The sequence below is a fragment of the Lissotriton vulgaris genome, chromosome 1_1 (genome assembly GCF_964263255.1).
Source record: "Lissotriton vulgaris chromosome 1_1, aLisVul1.2, whole genome shotgun sequence".
NCBI classification, from domain to species: domain Eukaryota; kingdom Metazoa; phylum Chordata; class Amphibia; order Caudata; family Salamandridae; genus Lissotriton; species Lissotriton vulgaris.
Genome location: NC_141685.1, coordinates 231504250 through 231520712, shown reverse-complemented (window position 1 = coordinate 231520712; position 16463 = coordinate 231504250). Strand labels below are relative to the sequence as shown.

The 16463-nt window shown below is 47.1% G+C and overlaps 2 non-coding genes across 2 annotated transcripts; both read left to right on the top strand.

The window, feature by feature from the left end:
• Positions 1–826: 826 nt before the first annotated feature.
• On the top strand, positions 827–899 carry TRNAK-CUU (transfer RNA lysine (anticodon CUU)). Its single transcript has one exon. It is a non-coding gene; the product is annotated as a tRNA-Lys (tRNA).
• Positions 900–12588: 11689 nt separating this feature from the next.
• Positions 12589–12661, top strand: TRNAA-AGC (transfer RNA alanine (anticodon AGC)). Its single transcript has one exon. It is a non-coding gene; the product is annotated as a tRNA-Ala (tRNA).
• The last annotated feature ends 3802 nt before the right edge of the window (positions 12662–16463 follow it).

The window sequence follows — 16463 nt, the reverse complement described above, 5'->3', positions numbered from 1 at the left end:
CCACAATATCACTCATATTCGAGTAGTAAACAGGCCAACCTGAACTGTAAAACATCCCATAAGTGAAGGTAAGGCATACGTTAGGAGTGAACTGAACACTGTTATGGGCAATTGGACTTCAAATAAAGTGTGTAAGGCAGTGAGGTTACTTTTTTCATGTTATGCAGATTAAACACACAGGGGAATTAGCTCAAATGGTAGAGCGCTTGCTTAGCATGCGAGAGGTAGCGGGATCGATGCCCGCATTCTCCATTATAAAATTTGCATACATTTTATTTTTAACTTGTCATTGCCAAGGTCATTGCAGAGTAAGAACAGAAAAATCACAGATGGCTTTCAAATATGGTCTCATTATAACAACTAAAGTGGTTTAATCAAAAGGGTTCAGGTATTCTTTAGCATGTGAGAGGAATTTGAATTCTTATGCAATCTCAAAATGAAGTTCTCACAACTTCCGTTTTCATTTTCTCTTATTTTTTTTGACACTCTGTCCTCTGAAGGATGTATAAATCTGGCGTTCCTTGCAAAACAAGAGTAGAGGAATATCCAGGATTTGGTTTTCTTCACAAAAAGGGATTGGTCTGCATACTGTCTTAAGGAGGGAGCCCGGCTAGCTCAGTCGGTAGAGCATGAGACTCTTAATCTCAGGGTCGTGGGTTCGAGCCCCATGTTGGGCGAAAAAAAGTAATTTTTGCCTGAATATTGCATTGACTCTCATAACATGGAGATTAATCTTGCATTAGACCTGCAATAACTCCCAAAAATTGTCCAGGAATGGATTTCCTTCATAAAAAATGATTAGTCTGCATACCATCTTGAAGTGGGAGCCCGGCTAGCTCAGTTGGTAGAGCATGAGACTCTTAATCTCAGGGTCGTGGGTTCGAGCCCCACGTTGGGCGAATACGAGCAATTTTTGCCTGAATATTGCATTGACTCTCATAATATGGAGATTAATCTTGCAATAGACATGCAATAACTCCCAAAAATTGTCCAGGAATGGATTTCCTTCATAAAAAATGATTAGTCTGCATAAAATCTTGAAGTGGGAGCCTGGCTAGCTCAGTCGGTAGAGCATGAGACTCTTAATCTCAGGGTCGTGGGTTCGAGCCCCACGTTGGGCGAAAATAAGTAATTTTTGCTGGACTCTCATAATCTGGTGATTATTCTTGCATTAGACATGCAATAACTATCAAAAATGGTATCTCCCTTGGTTTCTCATTGGTGGGAAATTTAACTTCAAGATTAGGTAGGGTATTAGTCTAGATGAACACACCACAATATCACTCATATTCGAGTAGTAAACAGGCCAACCTGAACTGTAAAACATCCCATAAGTGAAGGTAAGGCATAAGTTAGGAGTGAACTGAACACTGTTATGGGCAATTGGACTTCAAATAAAGTGTGTAAGGCAGTTAGGTTACTTTTTTCATGTTATGCAGATTAAACACACAGGGGAATTAGCTCAAATGGTAGAGCGCTCGCTTAGCATGCAAGAGGTAGCGGTATCGATGCCCGCATTCTCCATTATAAAATTTGCATACATTTTATTTTTAACTTGTCATTGCCAAGGTCATTGCAGAGTAAGAACAGAAAAATCACAGATGGCTTTCAAATATGGTCTCATTATAACAACTAAAGTGGTTTAATCAAAAGGGTTCAGGTATTCTATAGCATGTGAGAGGAATTTGAATTCTTATGCAATCTCAAAATGAAGTTCTCACAACTTCCAATTTCATTTTCTCTTATTTTTTTGACACTCTGTCCTCTGAAGGATGTATAAATCTGGCTTTCCTTGCATAACAAGAGTAGAGGAATATCCAGGATTTGATTTTCTTCACAAAAAGGGATTGGTCTGCATACTGTCTTAAGGAGGGAGCCCGGCTAGCTCAGTCGGTAGAGCATGAGACTCTTAATCTCAGGGTCGTGTGTTCGAGCCCCACGTTGGGCGAAAAAGAGTAATTTTTGCCTGAATATTGCATTGACTCTCATAATATGGAGATTAATCTTGCATTAGACCTGCAATAACTCCCAAAAATTGTCCAGGAATGGATTTCCTTCATAAAAAATAATTAGTCTGCATACCATCTTGAAGTGGGAGCCTGGCTAGCTCAGTCGGTAGAGCATGAGACTCTTAATTTCAGGGTCGTGGGTTCGAGCCCCACGTTGGGCGAAAATGAGTAATTTTTGCTGGATTATTGCATTGACTCTCATAATCTGGTGAATATTCTTGCATTAGACATGCAATAACTATCAAAAATGGTATCTCCCTTGGTTTCTCATTGGTGGGAAATTTAACTTCAAGATTAGCTAGGGTATGAGTCTAGATGAACACACCGCAATATCACTCATATTCGAGTAGTAAACAGGCCAACCTGAACTGTAAAACATCCCATAAGTGGAGGTAAGGCATAAGTTAGGAGTGAACTTAACACTGTTATGGGCAATTGGACTTCAAATAAAGTGTGGAAGGCAGTAAGGTTACTTTTTTCATGTTATGCAGATTAAACACACAGGGGAATTAGCTCAAATGGTAGAGCGCTCACTTAGCATGCGAGAGGTAGCGGGATCGATGCCCGCATTCTCCATTATAAAATTTGCATACATTTTATTTTTAACTTGTCATTGCCAAGGTCATTACAGAGTAAGAACAGAAAAATCACAGATGGCTTTCATATATGGTCTCATTATAACAACTAAAGTGGTTTAATCAAAAGGGTTCAGGTATTCTTTAGCATGTGAGAGGAATTTGAATTCTTATGCAATCTCAAAATGAAGTTCTCACAACTTCCATTTTCATTTTCTCTTTTTTTTTGACACTCTGTCCTCTGAAGGATGTATAAATCTGGCTTTCCTTGCAAAACAAGAGTAGAGGAATATCCAGGATTTGATTTTCTTCACAAACAGGGATTGGTCTGCATACTGTCTTAAGGAGGGAGCCCGGCTAGCTCAGTCGGTAGAGCATGGGACTCTTAATCTCAGGGTCATGTGTTCGAGCCCCACGTTGGGCGAAAATGGAAAGGGGCGACCACTCGGTCCCCCCGAACGTATGGCTGAGTGCCTCGATCCCCCCGGGAAGCCATTTTGGGCGGGAGGCGCGTCTCGGCTGGTATGCCCGAAGCGGCGTAGCCAGGGCGCGCTTTTTCCCGCCCTAGAGTGGGCTGGCCTAGACACCGACGCAGCCAGCCACGCCCTCGGGGCAGGCAGGGGCGGGTTTTCGCCCGCCCTGAAGACGGATAAAAGAAGGCGCAAGACCAGAAGACGTCCTCTTGTTCTTGTGCTCCGAAGCTGCACCTCCTCGCTACACGTGAGCTCGGGACGGAACGAAGAGCCAATTTTGAGCGTTTTTGATCTTTTTCTTTGTCTTTTAGATACTTCCTCGGAGATATGCCTAAGAAAGTCGCGAAGAAGATGACGACCGACCAGATGGTGCGGCTCCTCTGCAAAGAGATGTCCGAGATAAAGAAACGGTTGGCGGAGCGAGACGGGGAGGAGGGTTCGGCCCCTGCGCCGGCTGGAGGGAGACCTAAGAGGCCGAGAAGGGTTCCAGCCGGTGGGGACGTCCCGGTTCCCTCTGCCCCGCTCGAGGCGCCGACCCCAGTACCGATAGAGGGGAATCCAATCCCCGTTGTCGTCACCCCGACTTCCAAGGAAGACATGCCCCCCGAGCTGGCAGCACAGCTAGCAGCATGGTTGGGGGATAGTAGTGATGGTGCCACGGCTGCCGAGGCACAGGCACTGATAAAAGGACTTCGTGAGAAGAGAGATGCAGCTAAAGTGACTGCGCCGTTGGCGGGAATAGACAAGCCGCAAGCGGCAGATGCTGCGTCCGGTTCAGGTAAGCGGCCATTGCCGATTGCAAGGGACGAGTCAGCACCCTCTCGTAGAGAGAGATTGGGACAACATGTGCCTTTAGCTATAAAGGAAAAGATCTGGGCGGGGGAGTACGTGAATATTTTCTCCTTGCTTGTTGATCATTATGAGGTGGAGCATGTGAAAAGTCAGAAGGACCTAATGCATCCGAGTGTTTGGCGCTCAAAAATGGCTGCCTTTAAGGTAAATGAGAACATTGGAAACTGGGGCAATGCGTGGGGTATTTTTACATCGATTTTGGGGGAACGTAGGCCCGAGTTGCTTCCAGAGTTTCCTATTTATCAATCACGAATAATGGGTTACTCGACAGCATATCAAGGTAACCATTGGTTTTGTTATGACAATCTGTTCAGGAAAGAAAAGGAGCATAACAAGAGTTTGACTTGGGATTGTTACGATTCTGTAACATGGGATAAAATGAAAGAATCGGGGATGTTAAGAATGCCATTGGTTGGGAGCACTGTCGTTGATTACTCCCGCCAAAATGGGGGGACGCCCTTTCGACCAAGTACGAGCACTGACGATCAGTCGAGGCCCGCAGGCAATACAGGAAGAAAGGGTTTCTGTTTTAACTTCAACAAAGGGAAATGTACCAGGCCTCCGGGATTGTGTAAGTTCAAACATGAGTGTAGTACGTGTGGGTCGTCCCATCCTGAGTCATCGTGCAGAGCCAGAACGGGTGAGAATGGGGGTAAGGGAGGCGCCAAACAGGTCTAATTTAGTCCGAGGGGCGCCTTTACCAACCCCGATTGATACCTTGGCAATGATCCCCTGGCTCAGCGAATACCCGGATCGTACTTCTGCCGGGGTGCTGCGGAACGGTTTTACACATGGTTTCCGCATCCCGGTGGGGGACTTTCAGGGTGTAGGGATTTGCAAGAATCAACTTTCCGTTTTTCAACATACATCTGTGGTGCAAGAGAAAATTCAGAAAGAGGTTAGCCGGGGAAGGGTCGCCGGGCCGTTTAGTGTACCCCCGGTACTGGATTTTGTTTGTTCTCCGTTAGGGGTGGTCCCCAAGAAGGACCCAGGTGAGTTTCGTTTGATCCATAATCTGTCTGCTCCACACGGCCTTTCGGTGAACGACGCAATTGATCCAGAAGTTTGTTCGGTGCGATACGCATCGTTCGATGAGGCAGTAGCCATCTTGAATCGCCTGGGGCCCGGGACGTTGATGGCGAAATCAGATATCGAGTCAGCGTTCCGGTTGCTCCCGGTACACCCAGACGATCAGCGTCTTTTGGGATTCGGGTTCCAGGGGTCATTTTACATGGATAAGTGTATGCCAATGGGCTGCTCTATATCATGTGCTTATTTTGAGCAATTCAGTACTTTCCTGCAATGGGTGTTCACTAAGAAAACGGGTTTTCAAAATGTAATGCACTACCTTGACGACTTTTTGTTCCTTGGTCCCGCCGGAAATCCCGAATGTGCCCAGGCCTTAGATGAATTCTGTGTGTTGATGGGTCATTTTGGCGTGCCGTTGGCACCGGGTAAAACTATGGGTCCCACGACTTGCCTCGAGTTTTTGGGGATCGAGTTGGACTCAAGGGAGGGGTGTTTCCGTTTACCAGCTAGCAAAGTGTTGAAATTCAGGACAGCCCTCCGAGTATGTTTGAATACACCTAAGGTTACACTGCATCAGTTGCAACAATTAGTGGGAAAGTTGAACTTTGCCTTGAGGGTAATCCCAATGGCTCGCCCCTTTTCCCGCTCCATTGCCCAAGCGATGGTTGGCCTGAAGGAGGGTCATCATCGCACGAGGTTATCGTCTGAGGTCCGCCAGGACATGCGGATATGGTTAGCATTCTTGGCGGACTTCAATGGCCGAGTCGTCTGGAACAAGCCAGCCGTGTCCTCAGAAGAGCTTGGGCTATGGACAGATTCAGCAGGAAGCATAGGTTTTGGCGCCATCTTCGGCACGAACTGGTCTGCTCAAAGATGGCCCCTATGGTGGCACGAGAAGGGGCTAACGAGTAATATTGCTTTCCTTGAATTATTTCCCATTCTCGTGGCCCTGAGAACCTGGCCAGAAGGTTTCAGAGATCATTCTGTCGTCTTTTGGTCCGACAATATGACCGTGGTAGAATGCATCAATAGTCAGTCAGCCCATTGTAAGTTGATTTTGAGGCTGCTCAAAGAAATTGTCCTACTATGTATGCAACTGAACGTGGTATTCAGAGCAAAACATGTCCCAGGGGTGATGAATCAGGCTGCTGACGCACTGTCTCGTTTTCACATGCAGGCTTTCTCGGGTTTCCTTCCTTCAGCGGACCCGGAGCCGGCACCCTTCCCCGAAGCTCTCTGGTCTCTCGGTGCCCCGAACTTCGTCACCTCGTGGGAGAGAGTCTAGCACCCAGGACAAGGAAGGCATATGAAGGGGCGTTCCAGGCCTATTTAGCCTTTTTAGGGGCAGAGAGAGGGGGTCTTTGGGGTCAGGAAGAGTGGGTAGTACTCTTTCTGATGTCTTTACATAGGGCTGGGAAATCGGTGGCTACGGCCCAAAGGCATCGTGCCGCCATTTCCTTTGTTGCCAGGGCCCATGGCATCCTGGACCCAACAGCGTCTTTCACAGTACAGAAAGCGCTGCGTGGGTGGCAACGCCTAGAGGGTCGCAGAGTAGACGTAAGACGACCGATAGGTCTAGACAGGTTGTCCCAGTTACTGGACACACTCCCTAACACATGCTCGTCCCCTTTTGAGACCTGTTTGTTCCGGACTGCATTTACGCTGGCGTTTCACGGGGCTATGAGAGTTAGTGAGCTGGTTGCAAGGAACAAACAGGATGTGACGGGGGGCTTGTGCAGGGAACATGTTCAGATCAGGGGGGATGCGATGATTGTCTCCTTTCTCAGGTCTAAGACTGACCAAGATGGGAGAGGGGACTGCACGATCATTCGCAGGGACCCCGAGTCATCCAGGTGTCCGGTACAGTGCTTAGAAGATTACCTAGCACAGAGAGTGGCATCATGGGGGGGGACATTGTTGAGGCATGCAGACGCCACCCCGCTGACGAGGTTTCAGTTTCAACGGGTGCTTGCAATGGCCATTGCCGCAGCGGGCTTGGACCCGGGCGAATTTGGGACCCACTCCTTTCGTATAGGGGCTGCCACTGAAGCTACAGCCAGGGGTCTTAATGTAGAACAAGTGAAACGTGTGGGGCGCTGGTCCTCCAATTGTTATAAGAGGTACGTGCGATTGCACATGTTGTGAAGCTGTAATCATATACTCACGCCTCTTGTCTTTTGTTTGTTTTCAGTTGCGCAAGCCTACGCGGCAGGGCAGACTGTGCAGTCGACCCAACACCAGGCCAGCGGTCGCACGTCACCGGCTGTGAGGAAGGAGGTGTGGGTCGTGGGCCACTCATACGTGAGACGGGCCGCAGACGTATTCAAAGCAGGTGACATGTTTCACGTACCTGGGGAATACGGGTACAGAGTGTCCTTCTACGGAAGGGGCGGTCTCTGTATTGACCAGTTTCAGGAATTTTTTGAGGGCTTGTTAGAGCGGATGAGGTCACCGCCGTCCATAGTCATAGTGCATTTGGGGGGCAATGATTTGGTCACCACCGGTAGACGACTTCTCCTGGAGGCTATGCTTTCCACGGTAAGTTGGTTAGCGAGGAGAGTTCCGGGGTGCCTGATTGCGTGGTCTCATATGATCCCACGAAAAGTGTGGCGGGGGGCTATCTCGATCCCTGCTTTGAATCATTCTGTTAAAAAATTGAATAACAAAGTGAGTAGGTTGTTCCGTTCCAAGACATTGCATTCGATCTCGCATAATTGTATTAATGATGACAGTATGTATCTGGGGGATGGTGTGCATTTGTCGAGGGCGGGGAATGAGTTACTCATAGGAGACCTCCTAGCCTGGTTAAAATCTTTAAAACATGACCTTTAGGTAGGAGTTTTGTGGGGGGTCCGGATAGCCGGTCAACTATCCGGACCTGTGGCGGTAAGGTCATGATCGGTGAGCACTAATTGGTAGATCCCTATGAGTGGGCGTCACCCAACACGGATGGGAGCGCTCGGGAGAGGTGGCCATTGGCCCCTCAGTGGGGAGGCGGTCCCGTCTAAGGGCGGGACGCCGGAAGTAAAGGAAAGGCGGTCAAGGCCCCTTCCTTTGTAGGAGGGGTTACAGCCCCCTCCTGGGGAATTTCCCGGGGCCAGTGTCATCTGCGACGGCAGATGCGGTAAGTTGTGTGGGGTGGGGAGAGGTCAACGATACCTTCTAGATACCACACACAAGTGTTCGAACGACCTTTAAATGGCGTCGAGTCTTAAGTGCCCCCGTCAAGTCAAGGGAAATTGTTAGTAGTTGCACTTGAGGTAAGCCTCTGTGCTGTCGCCCCTCCCAAGTGGGAGGGGTAAGTCTGGTTAGGGATCTTGACACCGGTTATGACCTTGCCGTTGGCCCTTAAACGTTAGGATGTACAATTTCAGTGTTCTTAGAGAATGTTTTTTGTAGGATGCTAGTTCGGCTAGGAGAACCTCTGTATTAGAGATTATGTTAAGGTTAGCCAAACTCGTAATGTGATAATGAAATTGTACATAACATGAAAACGTTTAATGTTTTAATTTTTTGTTTTAATAAATACGGCCGGGATGGTCACTCCATCCCACATCCAAAAACTTTAAGAACTGTTTCCGGTTTCCCTCCTTTTGGGGATTGTGTTGAGAGGGGGTGGCGGGTATCTCAGCCATATGGAAAGGGGCGACCACTCGGTCCCCCCGAACGTATGGCTGAGTGCCTCGATCCCCCCGGGAAGCCATTTTGGGCGGGAGGCGCGTCTCGGCTGGTATGCCCGAAGCGGCGTAGCCAGGGCGCGCTTTTTCCCGCCCTAGAGTGGGCTGGCCTAGACACCGACGCAGCCAGCCACGCCCTCGGGGCAGGCAGGGGCGGGTTTTCGCCCGCCCTGAAGACGGATAAAAGAAGGCGCAAGACCAGAAGACGTCCTCTTGTTCTTGTGCTCCGAAGCTGCACCTCCTCGCTACACGTGAGCTCGGGACGGAACGAAGAGCCAATTTTGACCCACCCACCAGCCCCTGAGGACAGCAAGTTGTTGTGCAATAAAGTGAATTTATAAGTTTGTTTTTTCCATTTCGTTTACAGGCTGTGACAGTATCAGTTTGTGGTTAATCATAATAAAGTATGGTGAATATCGTCTAGGTTGTTACGATTAAAATGATTTGATGTAGTGTTGCATTTCTAGCATGTTCTTTCGGTCGTAGCGACCAATGTTTTCATAGGTTTGAGTAAGAATTGTCGTATTTATTTTTGGTAGGCGGTAAGGTCATGATCGGTGAGCACTAATTGGTAGATCCCTATGAGTGGGCGTCACCCAACACGGATGGGAGCGCTCGGGAGAGGTGGCCATTGGCCCCTCAGTGGGGAGGCGGTCCCGTCTAAGGGCGGGACGCCGGAAGTAAAGGAAAGGCGGTCAAGGCCCCTTCCTTTGTAGGAGGGGTTACAGCCCCCTCCTGGGGAATTTCCCGGGGCCAGTGTCATCTGCGACGGCAGATGCGGTAAGTTGTGTGGGGTGGGGAGAGGTCAACGATACCTTCTAGATACCACACACAAGTGTTCGAACGACCTTTAAATGGCGTCGAGTCTTAAGTGCCCCCGTCAAGTCAAGGGAAATTGTTAGTAGTTGCACTTGAGGTAAGCCTCTGTGCTGTCGCCCCTCCCAAGTGGGAGGGGTAAGTCTGGTTAGGGATCTTGACACCGGTTATGACCTTGCCGTTGGCCCTTAAACGTTAGGATGTACAATTTCAGTGTTCTTAGAGAATGTTTTTTGTAGGATGCTAGTTCGGCTAGGAGAACCTCTGTATTAGAGATTATGTTAAGGTTAGCCAAACTCGTAATGTGATAATGAAATTGTACATAACATGAAAACGTTTAATGTTTTAATTTTTTGTTTTAATAAATACGGCCGGGATGGTCACTCCATCCCACATCCAAAAACTTTAAGAACTGTTTCCGGTTTCCCTCCTTTTGGGGATTGTGTTGAGAGGGGGTGGCGGGTATCTCAGCCATAAGAGTAATTTTTGCCTGAATATTGCATTGACTCTCATAATATGGAGATTAATCTTGCATTAGACCTGCAATAACTCCCAAAAATTGTCCAGGAATGGATTTCCTTCATAAAAAATGATTAGTCTGCATACCATCTTGAAGCAGGAGCCCGGCTAGCTCAGTCCGTAGAGCATGAGACTCTTAATCTCAGGGTCGTGGGTTTGAGCCCCACGTTGGGTGAAAATGAGTCATTTTTGCTGGATTATTGCATTGACTCTCATAATCTGGTGAATATTCTTGCATTAGACATGCAATAACTATCAAAAATGGTATCTCCCTTGGTTTCTCATTGGTGGGAAATTTAACTTCAAGATTAGGTAGGGTATGAGTCTAGATGAACACACCACAATATCACTCATATTCGAGTAGTAAACAGGCCAACCTGAACTGTAAAACATCCCATAAGTGAAGGTAAGGCATAAGTTAGGAGTGAACTGAACACTGTTATGGGCAATTGGACTTCAAATAAAGTGTGTAAGGCAGTGAGGTTACTTTTTTCATGTTATGCAGATTAAACACACAGGGGAATTAGCTCAAATGGTACAGCGCTCGCTTAGCATGCGAGAGGTAGCGGGATTGATGCCCGCATTCTCCATTATAAAATTTGCATACATTTTATTTTTAACTTGTCATTGCCAAGGTCATTGCAGAGTAAGAACAGAAAAATCACAGATGGCTTTCAAATATGGTCTCATTATAACAACTAAAGTGGTTTAATCAAAAGGGTTCAGGTATTCTTTAGCATGTGAGAGGAATTTGAATTCTTATGCAATCTCAAAATGAAGTTCTCACCACTTCCATTTTCATTTTCTCTTATTTTTTTGACACTCTGTCCTCTGAAGGATGTATAAATCTGGCTTTCCTTGCATAACAAGAGTAGAGGAATATCCAGGATTTGATTTTCTTCACAAAAAGGGATTGGTCTGCATACTGTCTTAAGGAGGGAGCCCGGCTAGCTCAGTCGGTAGAGCATGAGACTCTTAATCTCAGGGTCGTGTGTTCGAGCCCCACGTTGGGCGAAAAAGAGTAATTTTTGCCTGAATATTGCATTGACTCTCATAATATGGAGATTAATCTTGCATTAGACCTGCAATAACTCCCAAAAATTGTCCAGGAATGGATTTCCTTCATAAAAAATAATTAGTCTGCATACCATCTTGAAGTGGGAGCCTGGCTAGCTCAGTCGGTAGAGCATGAGACTCTTAATTTCAGGGTCGTGGGTTCGAGCCCCACGTTGGGCGAAAATGAGTAATTTTTGCTGGATTATTGCATTGACTCTCATAATCTGGTGAATATTCTTGCATTAGACATGCAATAACTATCAAAAATGGTATCTCCCTTGGTTTCTCATTGGTGGGAAATTTAACTTCAAGATTAGCTAGGGTATGAGTCTAGATGAACACACCGCAATATCACTCATATTCGAGTAGTAAACAGGCCAACCTGAACTGTAAAACATCCCATAAGTGGAGGTAAGGCATAAGTTAGGAGTGAACTTAACACTGTTATGGGCAATTGGACTTCAAATAAAGTGTGGAAGGCAGTAAGGTTACTTTTTTCATGTTATGCAGATTAAACACACAGGGGAATTAGCTCAAATGGTAGAGCGCTCACTTAGCATGCGAGAGGTAGCGGGATCGATGCCCGCATTCTCCATTATAAAATTTGCATACATTTTATTTTTAACTTGTCATTGCCAAGGTCATTACAGAGTAAGAACAGAAAAATCACAGATGGCTTTCAAATATGGTCTCATTATAACAACTAAAGTGGTTTAATCAAAAGGGTTCAGGTATTCTTTAGCATGTGAGAGGAATTTGAATTCTTATGCAATCTCAAAATGAAGTTCTCACAACTTCCATTTTCATTTTCTCTTTTTTTTTGACACTCTGTCCTCTGAAGGATGTATAAATCTGGCTTTCCTTGCAAAACAAGAGTAGAGGAATATCCAGGATTTGATTTTCTTCACAAAAAGGGATTGGTCTGCATACTGTCTTAAGGAGGGAGCCCGGCTAGCTCAGTCGGTAGAGCATGGGACTCTTAATCTCAGGGTCGTGTGTTCGAGCCCCACGTTGGGCGAAAAAGAGTAATTTTTGCCTGAATATTGCATTGACTCTCATAATATGGAGATTAATCTTGCATTAGACCTGCAATAACTCCCAAAAATTGTCCAGGAATGGATTTCCTTCATAAAAAATGATTAGTCTGCATACCATCTTGAAGCAGGAGCCCGGCTAGCTCAGTCCGTAGAGCATGAGACTCTTAATCTCAGGGTCGTGGGTTTGAGCCCCACGTTGGGTGAAAATGAGTCATTTTTGCTGGATTATTGCATTGACTCTCATAATCTGGTGAATATTCTTGCATTAGACATGCAATAACTATCAAAAATGGTATCTCCCTTGGTTTCTCATTGGTGGGAAATTTAACTTCAAGATTAGGTAGGGTATGAGTCTAGATGAACACACCACAATATCACTCATATTCGAGTAGTAAACAGGCCAACCTGAACTGTAAAACATCCCATAAGTGAAGGTAAGGCAAAAGTTAGGAGTGAACTGAACACTGTTATGGGCAATTGGACTTCAAATAAAGTGTGTAAGGCAGTGAGGTTACTTTTTTCATGTTATGCAGATTAAACACACAGGGGAATTAGCTCAAATGGTAGAGCGCTCGCTTAGCATGCGAGAGGTAGCGGGATCGATGCCCGCATTCTCCATTATAAAATTTGCATACATTTTATTTTTAACTTGTCATTGCCAAGGTCATTGCAGAGTAAGAACAGAAAAATCACAGATGGCTTTCAAATATGGTCTCATTATAACAACTAAAGTGGTTTAATCAAAAGGGTTCAGGTATTCTTTAGCATGTGAGAGGAATTTGAATTCTTATGCAATCTCAAAATGAAGTTCTCACAACTTCCGTTTTCATGTTCTCTTATTTTTTTTGACACTCTGTCCTCTGAAGGATGTATAAATCTGGCTTTCCTTGCAAAACAAGAGTAGAGGAATATCCAGGATTTGATTTTCTTCACAAAAAGGGATTGGTCTGCATACTGTCTTAAGGAGGGAGCCCGGTGTAGGAAGGTGGATATCTGACTATGGTTACCCCCAAACTTTTTGCCTGGTGTTTAGCTGGTTTTTGACTTAGTTGGCCTGGGATCCTGCTATTCAGGGCCCCAGGCTGATTGCTCTCTCTCCTTAAAATGGACTCCATGTACCTTAGGTGCATAACACAATTGGAATTGGTTCACCTTATAGGCCCCTGTAACAGTGTACCATAGGTACCCAGGGCATAGGTGTAGCCAAGGCCTACCAGGGGCTGCAGCACGTATTGTGCCACCCCTGGCCTGGCCTCCATATTTGACACAACTGGCTGATCACTCAGCTGGGGTAAGTCGGTGTAACCACCTCTTACTTAGGTACAGTATGTCTGTGCCTAACCCTAAACTGGACACATATGTTCCTATCAGCCACTCCTATGGAAGGCCTCATCAATCCTGGAGGCAGAGTGCTTGGAAATATGTGAGATGGTGCTCTGGCATGAGCTGAGCCTGTCTGCAGCTGTCGGGAACAACTCCCTAAGCTGTTCCGGGATATTGCCATACCATATACTCTTAAGTGCATTATAATCCTCGCGGTTAAATGCTATCTTTGGTTTGGCTTTATCAAAACATGTCGAGTAAGGTGTCATACGAATTGGAATACTATCCCCTCGCCAATTCTGGCGACGGGGATAGCATTCCACCCTTCTAGAGGGACACGACATGTGTGTAGCCTTAACCCCGGTTAAAGTTAAACAGAGCCTCAGCTTCACAAAATGGACGCTGCCACCACAGACACAAGTCTGGCCTCCTGCTGCTGACCGAAACTCGGCAGATGGTGGCCTGGACAAAGGGTTTCCTGCCTTGGGAAGTGCGAGCACCACCCCAGACAGGATTTTGTGTATTAGGTAGGACAGGGCTGAAAAGAATCAGACATGCCCGGGGCACACAAGGTGTCCCCGTGCATAGGCCAGTCCAAACCGGTCCTGGGGCCTTCCAGCCCCAGTCCTGGCGCGGAGCTGGACAAAGGAAAGGGGGTGTAACCGCCCCCCTTCCTGGTTCCTCCCAGAGGAGGGACCTAGTAGGTGATCCACCCCCAGTTTGGGAATAAGAGGGGGAGCAGTGCCATTGCACAGCAGATCATCCCGAAATCAACTTAAAACTAAGAAGAAGACTGGACTTCGACATTCTGCTGCACAGAAGACTGAAGAAGAATCTCCCTTGTGGCCAAGGAGTGACCACCCTGTGAACACAGGTACCAACCAGCAACTCGACGTCTGCTTTGCCGCCGCCTCCCGCCGGAGACCGAGCCCAGAGCCCGACAAGAACCAGACTCCCAGACCTCTCAGAGCCCGATCCACAGTCCCTGCGAAGAAGGGACCCGTGGAGGCACCGAGTGACGTGGGACCGGACCTCTTGGAAGACACTCGTAAAGCTGACTGCGCAGCTTCTGAGGCATCCTCGACGTTGTGCTTTGGGGATTGAGAACCCCCACCACCGAGCAGCCCTTGCACCGAAGATCAGCCCCCCAGCATCTCCACGATCTGCGTGGGGCCCTTTTGCACTGTGCCACTCGACACGCCATCCCGGCCACTAGCCACGTGGTCAGCGGCCATCTTGGCGACGAACCCGAAGATTTAAACAGCAGGTCTGGTTGCTCCAGACCTACCCAAGCTCCTGTGAAAAGGAGCCCTCGCTCTGACCTTGCTGGTCCGAGTGAACAGCATCTTTCAACTTCTGCGTGGCTTGCATTTGCCAAGGCCTGTTTGCTCCGATCAGGTCGCCGACACCGCCAACAGCGAGAAGCCTACGTGGGACAGCTCGTGACCGACTCCTGGACGTCCTCGACCCCGGGTATCCACGTGGCTACAGAAAGAAGCTACCCGACAACGCCTGTTTGCACCCGACATCGCCTGGTTCCACTCTGGTTCCAGGGCAGTCACTGGCTAGTGACTTTGAACACTGTCCCCTCTGCTTTCAGGTCTTCAACTCTTCCGATCCACCCTTGGATCCACCGGAACTCTTCTCATCGAGCCGCCTGCAGCATCTTCTGCTCCAAGCACCATCGACCAGCGTGACGAAACCCGACACATCTTCGACCCTGTGCACCCGCTTCCTGTGGGTGAGGTAACTCAGCTCCGCCGGTGCTCCTGCACTGGTACACATCCCAAGGGCCTGTGTTCTAAGTTTCAGCTCCGTAGGTCACTCGGAAGGTTCCTAACTTTCTAACTTTGTGCTTTTTACGCACCATAGACTTTGTATTGAGAAGTGCGTGCACTTTGAACACTGCACCCGAGTCCCGTGGGCCTTTCCCGACTTAGTTAACTCCAGTCTCGAATAGCTCCAGCGATTCCCAAGGCCCTAGGCCTCTTCACTTTCCTTTAGGTATCTCTTATACCACTTATTTAGTATATGGTTTAGGTGGCCCCTAGGGCTCATCCATATTGTGCAACTTTTGTGTATTTTAAACTGTCTTGTGATTTAACGCTTGTGCTTCTGTGCTCATAAAGAGTCCAGGGGATTTTAATAGTTAATAAATCAATATATATTTTCAATATATATCTGTGTGGTGTCCCTTTCATTTGGTATTCAAGGGGGTTGTGTATGGTATAACAGCTGGCTTCACATGCCTTTCAGAGTTTAGCCTAAGACTGCTTTGTCCACGTTACCACTAGGATAACTGGTCTACAAGGTTGAATTACAACCATCATCATAAGGGTTGCTTGGCATGGTACAAAGTGATCACTAGAATTAGTGAGCATTATATACCAGGCCAACTTCTCACATTGGTGGCAGCGGTGGGATCTGAGCTTGCTGTTGTTTTACCATTACAATCTTTGAGATTATCATTTGAAAGATCATACAGGTACCTGCTAGGTACATATAAAACAAGACTAGTATACTTAAGTTCTACTGAACTTAGTTGTTGTAGAGCAAAGGGAGTAGCACACCCTAGCTACAACTACTAGATAGGTTTAGTAGGTAAACACCAGTGTAGGTAGATTGCAACACATCCACCCACACTAGAGCAATGTCTGGAACAGAGGGGTCCAGTGGACTTACTCCTGTTGAGAGTGACCCTCCAAGGGCACCATCCCAGTTTGCTATTTTTCCCTTTAAGGAATTAAGACAGCTTTGTGTCTTAAGGGGTCTGAAGACAGGGCCTTCCCCTACTGCAGACCACCTAAGAGAGCTCTTGGATCAGTCTGAAGCTCTAAAGACCTCTAAAGCAAACCCCACAGGGAATGCTGAAGGAGGCCATCCTTCAGAGGATGACACTGTAGACACCCCTGCCCCTATCATCCTGGTAGATGAGGAAGCCTCCACCACTGGAGCTCCTCAGGTAGATGAAGAGGAAGAGGAAGATGAGGAGGTGGAAAGCAGTGAGTCAGATGATGACAGAGATAGTCAGGTGCTGGTCAGTAGACTGAACCAGGCTAACTTAAGTCAACTTGGGAATGAATCAGGTAACAACCCA